At 39.9% G+C, this 11,345-nt stretch overlaps 1 long non-coding RNA gene across 1 annotated transcript in view; it reads left to right on the top strand.

The window, feature by feature from the left end:
• Positions 1 to 10,960, top strand: part of LOC116706959 (uncharacterized) — a 30,805-nt gene extending 19,845 nt beyond the window's left edge. The window contains exons 3-4 of the long non-coding RNA XR_004336378.1: positions 10,092 to 10,189; positions 10,474 to 10,960. This is a non-coding gene — a long non-coding RNA (uncharacterized LOC116706959). The remainder of the gene's footprint in view (positions 1 to 10,091; positions 10,190 to 10,473) is intronic.
• Positions 10,961 to 11,345: the final 385 nt, after the last annotated feature.

Here is an 11,345-nt window from a genome sequence, read left to right as displayed (position 1 = left end):
CACACACACACACACACACACACACACACACACACACACACACAATCACATTTGGAAATAGACACTGATATCATTCACATACACACACCAAACTACAAAACATTCATGGACGCATGTTAACACATGCTCACAAGCGTTCATGCAAGCATAGTTGCTCACAGATGTGCATATCTGCATATGTAGTTTTGTATTCTATAGTGAGAAGACAAAGTTGTGTCTAGTAGGATTAGTGTACGTAGGTTTACGTGCCAGACCGTTTGTACCCCACTGCATCCCCCCTCTCCTGGATCAATGCTCTCCCGCTGTCACAGTGCATTGAACAGGCAGAGGCAGCCAAGAGAGGCCTGCTAGACCTACAGAGGCACAAAAGCATTGAGAGGTAGTAGAGGGGGGTGGATGGTGGGGGCAACGCTTGAATGTGTGTGTATGCGCACTACTAGTCGTCAGAGAGGGGCAAAAGCAGACACACTGCACCTTGACCACCTATTATGAAGCTCTTTGCCGCGATGTCAAGTGAAAGCAAGTTAATTGGGTGAAGCTGTAGAGCATGTTAGGGCGGTGGTTGAGGGCTTGCCGGCTTGACAGTTGAGTGTCAGCGGGACCCAGTCAAGTGTGGCTGAGAGACAGAGCCCTGTCACCGGGCCTAAAGCAGGGCCGCTGGGGCTGTTAGGGAGAGAGACGACCCCTCCCTGCACGCGCACTCACACACACACACACACACACGCACGCACACGCGCACAGCCACACACTCCAAACAGTGACACGTACACTCGATTACATTCACTCATCCCCTCTGGTACACGCCCACACTCGGCGTCACTTTATTTTGGAAAAAGTTAAATAATTACCTTTTTCTCAAGTTAAAGAATAAACTTGAATTTGTAAAGGTGTCACAAATTGCAGTAATAATAACTATAAATACAATAACTAATTCCTGACAATTCAGGTATTACACATCTGATACAGTCAGGGGTGTAATGCCTGACTGTATCAGTTCAGGTACAACTTTTTTTGTTAAGTTAAAAAAACAGTTTGAAAGAAGTTTGCTTTCTGCAGTTCATCATGCATATGAAATAGAAAATACATTTGTCAACATGTTTTTTGTTAAGTTGTTGAAAATCCATTTACACAATTATAAAATAACAATAATCATATAAAAATATTTTGTAGTTTTAAAAGAAAATTCTGTGTATCATTTGACATTCTCTATATTTCAACTGATTACCGACAATCAAAACTTAGAACCGCCACTCAAATTGCAATTTTTTGCAACTAACTGATTAATTAATATCATTGTCATAGTGTCATTGTTTTATGTTACAACATAACTGTCAAACACAACTTTTTTTTCTGTAATTCCACAAACCTACATGAATACTAATATTATGGACTGTATTTAACATTATCCCCATTTTTATTGGTTTAATTTCCTCTTTTTTACTAAATGTGTTTACTATTTTAAAGGCAATGAGTTGGGGACCTGACAAGTTATTGACAAACCTAAGCAGAACTTAAGGAAAGAGGCCCCAAATATTCACCATTCAGCGATTCCCCAGGGACGGTTATAGAACAGCTTTGCAGATAGTGTCGGAGGGCTGTGGGATGCCCATTTATCTTCCTAAAGCTCACATTTAATCTCCATCACACTGTCAGATGGAAATGAGACCCTCTCTTTTGTATCATTCACATCCCCAGAAGCACTACTTAGTGCCCCTTTCTCAGTATGACAAAAATACCCTAATTAGAGAAGATTGAATGATAGATGAGAGGACGATGGCTGTGGCCCAGAGATCATTGTTTTTTACTCCATGTTATGTCTATGGCTATAATATTTGTGCTGAGCAGTGTGGGAATCAAGCATGGCAGCAGATCCCCTGCTATGGGTGTCTCAACATACTCAACGATCCATAATGTAGGCCTTATGAAACTGATGGGCCAGAACACAGTCTCTATTCTGAAAGGCACAAAGCATTTGACAAGGTTGTTAGGACTTTGTCCAGCCACAGTCACCGATTAGGCTAATTCTGTGGAAGCATTAAGAGCTCTGCCTCCATGTTTAAATCAACATGCTTTGAGTCAAAGTGTTCCTGAATTTTCAATTGAGTCAAAATTTTATTTATATTTTTTAATCAAAATGTTGGTAATTGACTTTAGGAGAAGGATGTTTGGGATATAACTTATTGAATTTAACCCTGCAGCCAGACACAAGCCCTTTGACACTGAATGAACCACCACTTGCCTTAGGCAGCTCTGAAATAATTATGTTAATTTGATTATCCTGCAATACAATATTTACAAAGTAACACATCTCACTGAGCTCGCTGCTAAATTTGAAAGGTAAGAGTGATCCTAAAAATATTCTTTAAAACAAAATAGTTGGATAAGCTTCATTGGAGAAATCCTCTAATTGGTCTTTAGCACTTACTGAGCGTTTCATATAAACCGCTCGGGTTATCCTTACAGTCTTAACCTCACGAGTATCACCTAAAACCTGAGCATCAGCTTAATGCAATCAGATACACTTTTAAAATCGAATTCCTTAAACATTTCTACCATTGTCTAAATGTTCACCCCCTTTCTGATTCTACTTCATGACTCCCTGCACCTCTACTAACAGCTTTGTAAACTGCTTAAAGGACCATTATGTCTCCTTACTTCCTCTGTCATAATGGGTTAAATGTGCTACAAGCAGTCAAGTCCAGCCGTTAGAAGTCAGAAGGCCATAAGTGGTCAAGGACCGCTCTGATCTATTCATCTTTTATAGTCCAGATATTAATAGAAAGAAAAATACAATTCAACATAATGAAATAGTAAATTCATCTCAGTATGCAGAATATCCTTTTATACTGTGCATGGAATATTTAGTCTCCACCAAACAGTATTCACAGTAGATCATTATGTTGGATGAGGCATTGGCATTGTGTGATAAAGCTCAATATTAGTGACGAGTATCACATTAAACTAGATATTTTTATAGGGTTATTCTAACTTGAACAGTTTTCATTGTTGATTTAATTGATTGTGTTGCTACTAATGACATACTGGGTCACTCCTTGTCTTTGGGAGATTTAACAAATTGTGGCATCATAAAATCATTAGCTATTCTAAATTTACTAAAACCGAAGCTATCACTGAAACTCAAGGTAGCACATTATGTGATTAAACGCTATATGATGTATAACAAACAATTAAAGAGTATGGTGCCCAACATTTATTTTAATATATTCATGCTGTGCTTACAGGACAATCCATAGCTAGATTACCGTGCCATGGTATTTCCCTAATTACATAACAATTTAAACATTTCAATGAATTTAATTATACAGAAGCTGCGATGTCACAAGATACCACTTTTGTCTTTTTCCCAATCTATCTAATATCTCATTTTTAAAAGTTCCTAAAAACGAAAAAAAAGGGTGAGAAAATCAATAAGCCATTTTAGTTTCTATCTATCAAAGTGGATTCCTTCTTGTCTGTTTTAAAGTGGGGATGTGGCACTTTAATAGGATAGCGCGAGGCTGTTTGAAATGTATGCCAATGATTCCTGTCATTTCATGGCAGCCCGGCCATGGTTCACTGAGCGCCCACTTCTCCCCTGTCAGCTCGACTGAAGACAAGCATTTAGTTGCAAACTTTGAGCAGGTTGCGCAAACCAGAAATGATGCGACTGCTACTTCCAATCCCCATCCTTCTCTTTCATGCTGTAATGCCACTGGCGGTCAAAGAAAGGGGAAAGGTGTGTGCTCTCCCTCATTTAACTGAAGAACATGCTGATTTAGTAAAAACCTTAAAGGTGAATGGACTAGAGGGAGTCCGAGTGACAAGAAAAGAGAGGATGGGTAGGAGAGGAGAGGGTGAAAGTACGAGAGGTAAAAGGACGCAGAAGCTTAGTGCAGAGGAAGTCAAAGGTTATCAGTTGACCTTTTATGTCATGTCGAGTTCCCAGGATACATGCTTTGTTGAGTTTGTTGTCATCATATTAATTAAAACAAACACTTAATTTGGGCTTGTTTACTCTTTCATCTCATGTTGTTATACCCAGAGAACACAGGACTACAGATTTCTTATGCATGGCCCATATTGATATAATGTCCCAGCCACACTAAAAAAACACTGGACTAGTAAGTCAGTATCAAGTAGCCCTGCTGGCTAGCTGACAGTTTGGTTGCGTCGAGGCCACGGCCTCAGCCCTGTATTTTCTGCCTTGTAGCACACCAAAGTAAAATCGCTTGTCAAGCCGAGGTGTCTGTGAGCTGACAAGATGCCCCAGTGACATTTCAGCTCGAAAGAGCAAGTGTCTTGCAACCGAGTGGTCAAATATCAGAGAATAGGTCAAGCAGGGCGGAGCTGAGTGCTATCCGGAAGGCCAGTCTCTACTAAACGCCAAACGCCCCCTTGACTTTGACAAGTGGGACTGCTGGGGGGTCAGTGAGCACAGCGAAGGGGCGGCTGTGCGACGGAACAAAGTGATGTTCTGTTGGGCATGGCCAGACAGTGTGCACCTTATTGGCTTCAAAAGGGAAAAGACATTGACATTGATTAATCTTCTTAACCCTCCTGAACATGAAGAGGGTGTTGGGGAACTTAGAGTGGTGGGGGTTTGGCAGCCCCATAAGATGGGCCACTCCAGTGGTTTGTACGGAGCATGGCCCCCTGAAATGTACTCTGACATTCATTAGAATATCTTTGACACCTATCATGGGGGAGCCGGCAAGGCTAGAGGAGAAGAGCACTGTCTCCAGTGATCTCAGTCACCCCCAAAACCTCTTACATTCTTTCATGTAAGTTAAATCACTCTAAAAACTAAACTATGGAAGTTAATCAAAAGAGGACATACAGCCACATGTTAGTATAGCACACACATTTTGGTTTATTTAACTGGGACAACATTTATTAGGACAAAAACTTACGAGGAGTGTGGTGAATGTGGCGGGTGACGGGTAAATTTCATCCAGTCTTTGGGACAGTCTCCAATTGGACTTTTCAATCCATGCACACTGAAGCATAGAGTTGTGAATGAAGCATATAAGCACCTGAAAATAGTGCATGTATATACAGTAAGGTGTCAATTCCAATGGCCAGTTGCTGTTATAAGTACATAAAAGCCTCTACCTTTAAGTTATGCCTTTGTGTTTTTCTGCTGTTTTTCAGTTTTTGTTGAATTTTAATGGAAAGCAGGAGAGAGAGATAGAGAATGAGAGAACATGTGTCAAAGTCTTGACAGCCATCAAGGCAATACGGTGGTGCTGACATAAATATTTAACACTGAGGGGCAACCTACAGCATGTCATGTCACGGCCGTGATTAGGGTGAATGGTGACCCCCTCTCATATAACATGGTTTCATGTTGGAGAGTGGCGGGGGGGCATGTGTCAGCGCTTCATAGGCTCCCTATCAGAGGGCAGACGATGCTCCCTTTAACCCTCATTTCCATAAAGCCATTCCTTCGGAACAGTGTTCCCCATAGATCTTGACTCCCTACCTTCTTATTTTCCATCTCCAGGTGGCGCAGAATACTTTCAGAACTAGCTGCTTCTGAGTCTACAAGATCAGGCCTGTTGAAAGTGTGTTTTTGTGTATGTATGCGTGTCTATTTGACATCAGACCTCTTAAGAGCCTGATAGTGTAGCTCCATGGAGAAGAGCTGTTTATCATGCAGCCAGCATCATTTGGTTGTTTCTAATCGATTGGTTCAAAAATGTTTTTCCAATGTTATGTCATTGTTTGCAGGCCGTCAAGGGCAAGCCCCCTGTGAATAATTCCAACCTTAATTGGAAAGAAATCCATACGTGGAACTTCACTTGCACACAGGATCACAGTACCTTGAAGAAACAATTACAAAGCATAGAGAGGTAATCAATGGCTAAGCCTCGCCATTAAATGTCACCAGATGAAACTGATATGGCCCTGTAGTGTTAGCATTTATCAATTTTTATTTGTAATATTATAAAGAAATAAATTACAAATAAATATTGCACAAAAGGATATGAGGAGTGGCACATTCCATATATATGTATGTGTGTATGTATATATATATATATATATGTTTATGTACTGTATATATTTTTTATATATATATATATTAAACCTTATTTGTATTGTGTAGAACGTCAGTTAATGAATCATCAATTCACTTGAGCAGCTGGTGTCTTACAGCACTTTCAATTTCTTTTTGTCTTCTAATCATCCATTTAAAACATTGGTATGATAATGAACCGTCTGACTTAATAATTTAATATTAATCTCTAAACACACCTTACACTTGATAGATATACGAGGAGAAGTAGAGAGAGTGAGAGTAATGCATTTGCTTTTTTATGAATCCTTTCAATGCAACAGGCCACAGCTGCATAATGTTAGAATTTATTCAAGGTTTATTGGGGTCAGGCCTCCCTACCGTAAGTCAACACGTTCATCACACTCATACTTTAACCTCCACTATTGATTTGTTGAACTGGTTGTCCCAGAAGAAAATAAATAATGCTAGAAAAGAAAAACACTGTTTTAGTTACTAATTATCAAAGGATCTGAAAACCACCAAATTCAAGGATGAGGCAACTTTTGTTGTTCAAATGAAGAAAGTTTCTAGCTCAATCTACCTTTATGATCATACTGAGACATATTCTTCCATAGAAACGGCGCCTGTATTAAAGAGAATACAAAACTGCCAACAAAAAAAGTTACCTCTAATTAGGCAAAAGCCTTGTGATTTGATGACAATAAAACATGTTTGTCTAAGCCACAAAAGTAGGAGAGAAGCACTTGACACTATATAATTTACCTTCAGCACTTGGGAGTTTACTCCTTTTCCAGTAGGCTGAGCTGATAGCTCTTCCTGTAGATGACATATTACACCAGTGTTGTGGTCATGCCCAGGCTCCATCTCTCCAGTTCTTTGTTCAGTCACAAATCATTCTGTGGGCTCCCTTAAGTGCATCTATGTTTGTTAAGTGCCCAGACCATAGACCGTGGTGTTAATCCAATTTGCCCTTAACATTTTTTCGAGCAGTTGCCATGTGGTTGGGTGGTTAAAGGAGGATAGTGACACACCTGGGAGAAAATGAAATAACTCTCCCAAGGTACAGGGAAGGGATGAACTTGAAACAAACAACACAAGAGGGGATGAAGATGGGCTGTGAGTGCTGTTACTTGTCCCTGTAGTCATTTACACTTACACACTCACACACACACACACACACACCGTCACATATAGCGAGAGACAAAAGTCTCTGATTAAATTTTAATAGGAAGCCTTTTTAGGCCAGCGCTATTGTCTTTCCCATTAAAGTCTCGGGGATACTGGTATCTCTCTAGTGAGCGGTGACAATAGAAGGCCCTCATATAATTTCCTTCCCTCCTCTCTGACAGGGAGACGGAAGTGGGATGTTATTATTATTTCATGCCTCAGAAGAGTCCAGCGCTCACTTTAGGGCTTGGTCACAGCAGTGGAGCATCCTGCTCGGGGAATGCTCTGAGAGGTGCTCTGAGTGCACATACAATTGTTCACTTCAGGTTGTGTGCCATTTTCTTACATGCCCCCTGAGCGGAAAAGAAGCGTTGTTATTTCAGCCTTGTTTCGCATGGTAAGACAAGAACAGCATTTAGTGCTCCCGAGGAGGTTAAAGGTGACAGCCAGGCAGAATAATGGACAGGCAAACTGTAAAAGCCCCATCCACAATAAGTAAAACAAAATGAAAGTCTAAATTACAGCAGTGATATGTAAGAAGGTGCAAGGGACTTCACAGAAACAGGTGAAGCAGTGCTCGTTAGGATTCCTTGGTTCCGCTACACAAAAAGATCTCCTGTTTCTAATAGGTGAATAAATCTAATCACTAGCTAATCGTGTTTTGTCCAAGGTTCACGCTGCCACTAACAGACTCAAAAACAAGACTCCAATGCAAGATACTGTCAGTATAAGTCTGAGTAATTAATTAATGACCAGAACTGATGGCAATAAAAGGCATGAAGGAAGACTGCTATGCAAATAACACAAATTTACTTATTTACTTATTATCTGCAGGTAATTCAAGCTTGTCCTGCCCTCATCCATCCTTCTGATCTTGTCAAGAGTAAGCATTCCTACTTTGTCATCAAAGAAGGCCTGCATTGTCCATGTTTTCTTTTTTTCATGGGGAGGTTTGCACAATTCAGAGAATCCTGCTTTCCTCTCTGGGATGCTGCAGACCAATGGACCCAAATATGGGTCTTATCTTAAATTCCAATGGAGTCCTGTCTTTGTCCAGAGGACCTTTAGCTTCCAGAAGGCTGCCCAGACTAGAGCAGTCCATCTGTTAAAGTCTGACTCTGTTGAACCCATAGTTGAAACCAGTTTGGAGTAGTCAGTGACCAGTTTCTTTTGGTAAGAAACCAGTGTCCTTTTAACACTGACATTCTGTCTTGCTATCTCTACAGTCCTACAGTGCATTCAGTGTTTCCATTGAAGCCTTACATGCAACCATTGTGTCAGTAAAAGTTTGCAATGTGTCTTAATTTTGTTCCTCAAAGGACTTGGCAACTAATACTTATTTTTAAATGAATGTATTAGACAAATATAGCATCAACTAATACTGAATTAGAAAAAGGACATCTGTTTGCCTTCAAAACATGTCCTTAATTGCTCTTTGGATTTCTTTTATTTGTTAACGGTTACATCTGAGTGCTTGGGAGGCTATGGGCATTCTGTTCATTAGACCACCCTTATGATTAAGTTCCTGAAATACGTGGATGATTTAAGAGAAAAAGGCATCATAATGTGTTAACTGATGGTGTCAATACGACAGAGCAGCTATTAGGGGTAAGGGCTTCTAGTAGATGGCCATTGATATAATTACAAAATAAAATAAAATGCTGCTTTGGGAATGTTGAACACTAAAAAGAAATCAGTATCAGGAGGGAAACAGCAGCTACAGCGTTTATATTCACAGAGAAAGTGACAGAATGGCAGCATTCAGGCTCTCAGCCACAGACTGCTCTGATTCTCATCAGTGAGGCATTATTCAAAGTACTCATTTGTACTCCCTTTTCATAATAAATATAACAGTAGAAAGGATGATCTCTGGCATGTTTAATTGCAGAGAGTCAATATACATCATTGTCTGAAATCACCATCAAATGTACCCAACCATCAGTGGGAATGTGAATGTAGAATATAAATGTATGTATGTATTCCGCTCTTACAACCTTTCAGCGGCCGTTGTTTAGGGAGTTGGAATTGTTAGGTGTCTGTGAATTCTGAAGACATTTGAGGGTATAATTAATGAAAAATAGACTAGCTGTGACCTTTGAGCCAAGTGATTGACATAGATAGACAGTTACAATCTTTTAACCTTCAGAAATGTCAAGATAAACCTAAACTCTGTGGCTGGGCCCGCTGACACCTGTCCTCCCTCCTTTCCTGGGCTGCATGCCACAGTATGAGTCTCCTTATGTTTACTATCACCATATTGATTTGTTTGTGAAGAGAATGTGGTACCCATTAAATATTCACCGCTTGTTTTTTCCCTTTCACCATCACTTTATTCTTAAAAGCAATTTGTCTCCTTGACTCTTAATAAGTCATGTTCTGCTAACAAGTTGTAGAAACATGAAGGCAAATCCTTTCCACCATTAATTTTTAAATCTCTATTCTTTTGAATCTCTAAATCCCTTTATCTCCTGTGGCAGTTAGCTCATTTTGTCTGGAGCAGTGCTTCAAATAATAATGTGAAAAGAGCTCCCTCACACTTACAGTTCTGATAACTATCACTGTCTGTGCTGTTACTCTGTACTCAGAGGTAGTTCATAGGAGGGACTATCCCGTCCACCCTTGTAATTGATTCATAGGATTCACGTTATGATTTTTCCTCAGTGAAAATATCAAAGACTGAAGATACCACAGCCAGAGTCAACTTCATCCACACTTCTGTCAACCAACTCAAAGTTTCCTCATATTTATTTCAGAGGGCGGCGAAACTTTTCTCTTTTTCTGCTTGTTGTTTGTTGTTTTGTTTCAGCAGAACATTGTTTAAAACAGTGGAAAAGTAGCTGAGGCAGATTAAAGCACTCTTTTTGTTGACTTTTTTTCTTCTCATTCTTAATTCCGATGTTCCCAGGAGAGCAGAGACTGAAGTCTTTTGCTGCCGTCAGAGTGATTAGGTGTGGCTGCGGAGGCCAGCTTCCTACCCCCATCTTTAGCAGGCCCTAATTTTATGTGAGTAGCTGAAAGGATGTGTTTGCGTTTATTTGCGCCTTTTATGTCGAAAAACTTCAAAGGCGCCCCTCTCCTCTTCACCTATCATCAATGACAGATAGAGCACCCTGGGAGAGAGATGGAATCACTATCTTTCCTCATTTATTTGCTCTTCAGCTGAAGATGAAATACACCACACATACAGTTCACCCCCTTCCCCAAAAAATAAAGGAGTATGGAAGTGATATTAGGAGAGCTGCAGGTGAGAAGCGTCCGTTAATATGTTAATGTAATCCTCCTGTTAGGTGTCTTCAATCCCCCGAAGATGGGCAGTAATCAGTTTGTTCCTGTCTGCTGGCTTTCGGGGAGGGAAGGGCGGCACTAATCAGAAGTGGCATAGCACTCGCAGATGTCAGGCAAAGGGGAGGGGAGCAAGATGACACCTCACGGATTTATTACCTCCCCATCTCCATCCTGAGCTGGGCGAATCCTGCATAAAATGGGCAAAATAAATTAAGCTAACCACCGAGTTAACCAAACATGGCAAAAGCAAGCCTGGAAATCCTGAACCATGAGAGACCTCTTGAGTTTTGCCTTTGTGCTGAATCTGTTTGTACTTTGCTGCTTTGCACGTATGAATTATTATCCTTAATTCATTGATACCATTTCTTTTATCATTCAAATGTTTCCTACTGTGCCTCCAAGATCAAAATGTGATTCATTTTTAGTAAATGGTACAGTAAAGTACATTCAAACTGTCTTTTATATTTTGGCTCCAATAAATTACTATGTTTCATCATTGATAAAATTGCAGATTATCTTCTCAATTAATTGATTTAGTAAAAATGTTGCGATCACATAAGATGGAAGGAAGGAAAAGCAGACACTCGTAACAGCTTAGAAGCAGGAACAAGGAACATTTGCTCTTTTTTGCTTAAAATTAAACAATTAACTAATTATTGATATAGCTTCCAATTAATGATATGCTGAAATACTAATGTTTTACTATACAAATAGTTTCTGCTGTGAAGTAACCTCAATTTGCCTAGTTGTTTTTATGTTTAAATTTTTTATCTAAAATAATATAACCCCACTTTGTAGTCTAGTTGTTAGGCCATGCCCTAATAAGTTTTGCAATTGAGCATGACATTAAGGCTTTGACCTTTTGATGTAACTA

Source organism: Etheostoma spectabile, chromosome 2 (assembly GCF_008692095.1).
Source record: "Etheostoma spectabile isolate EspeVRDwgs_2016 chromosome 2, UIUC_Espe_1.0, whole genome shotgun sequence".
In the NCBI taxonomy this organism is placed as follows: Eukaryota; Metazoa; Chordata; class Actinopteri; order Perciformes; family Percidae; genus Etheostoma; species Etheostoma spectabile.
Note: the sequence above shows the minus strand (reverse complement) of the source record. Positions and strands in the feature narration are given on the sequence as shown.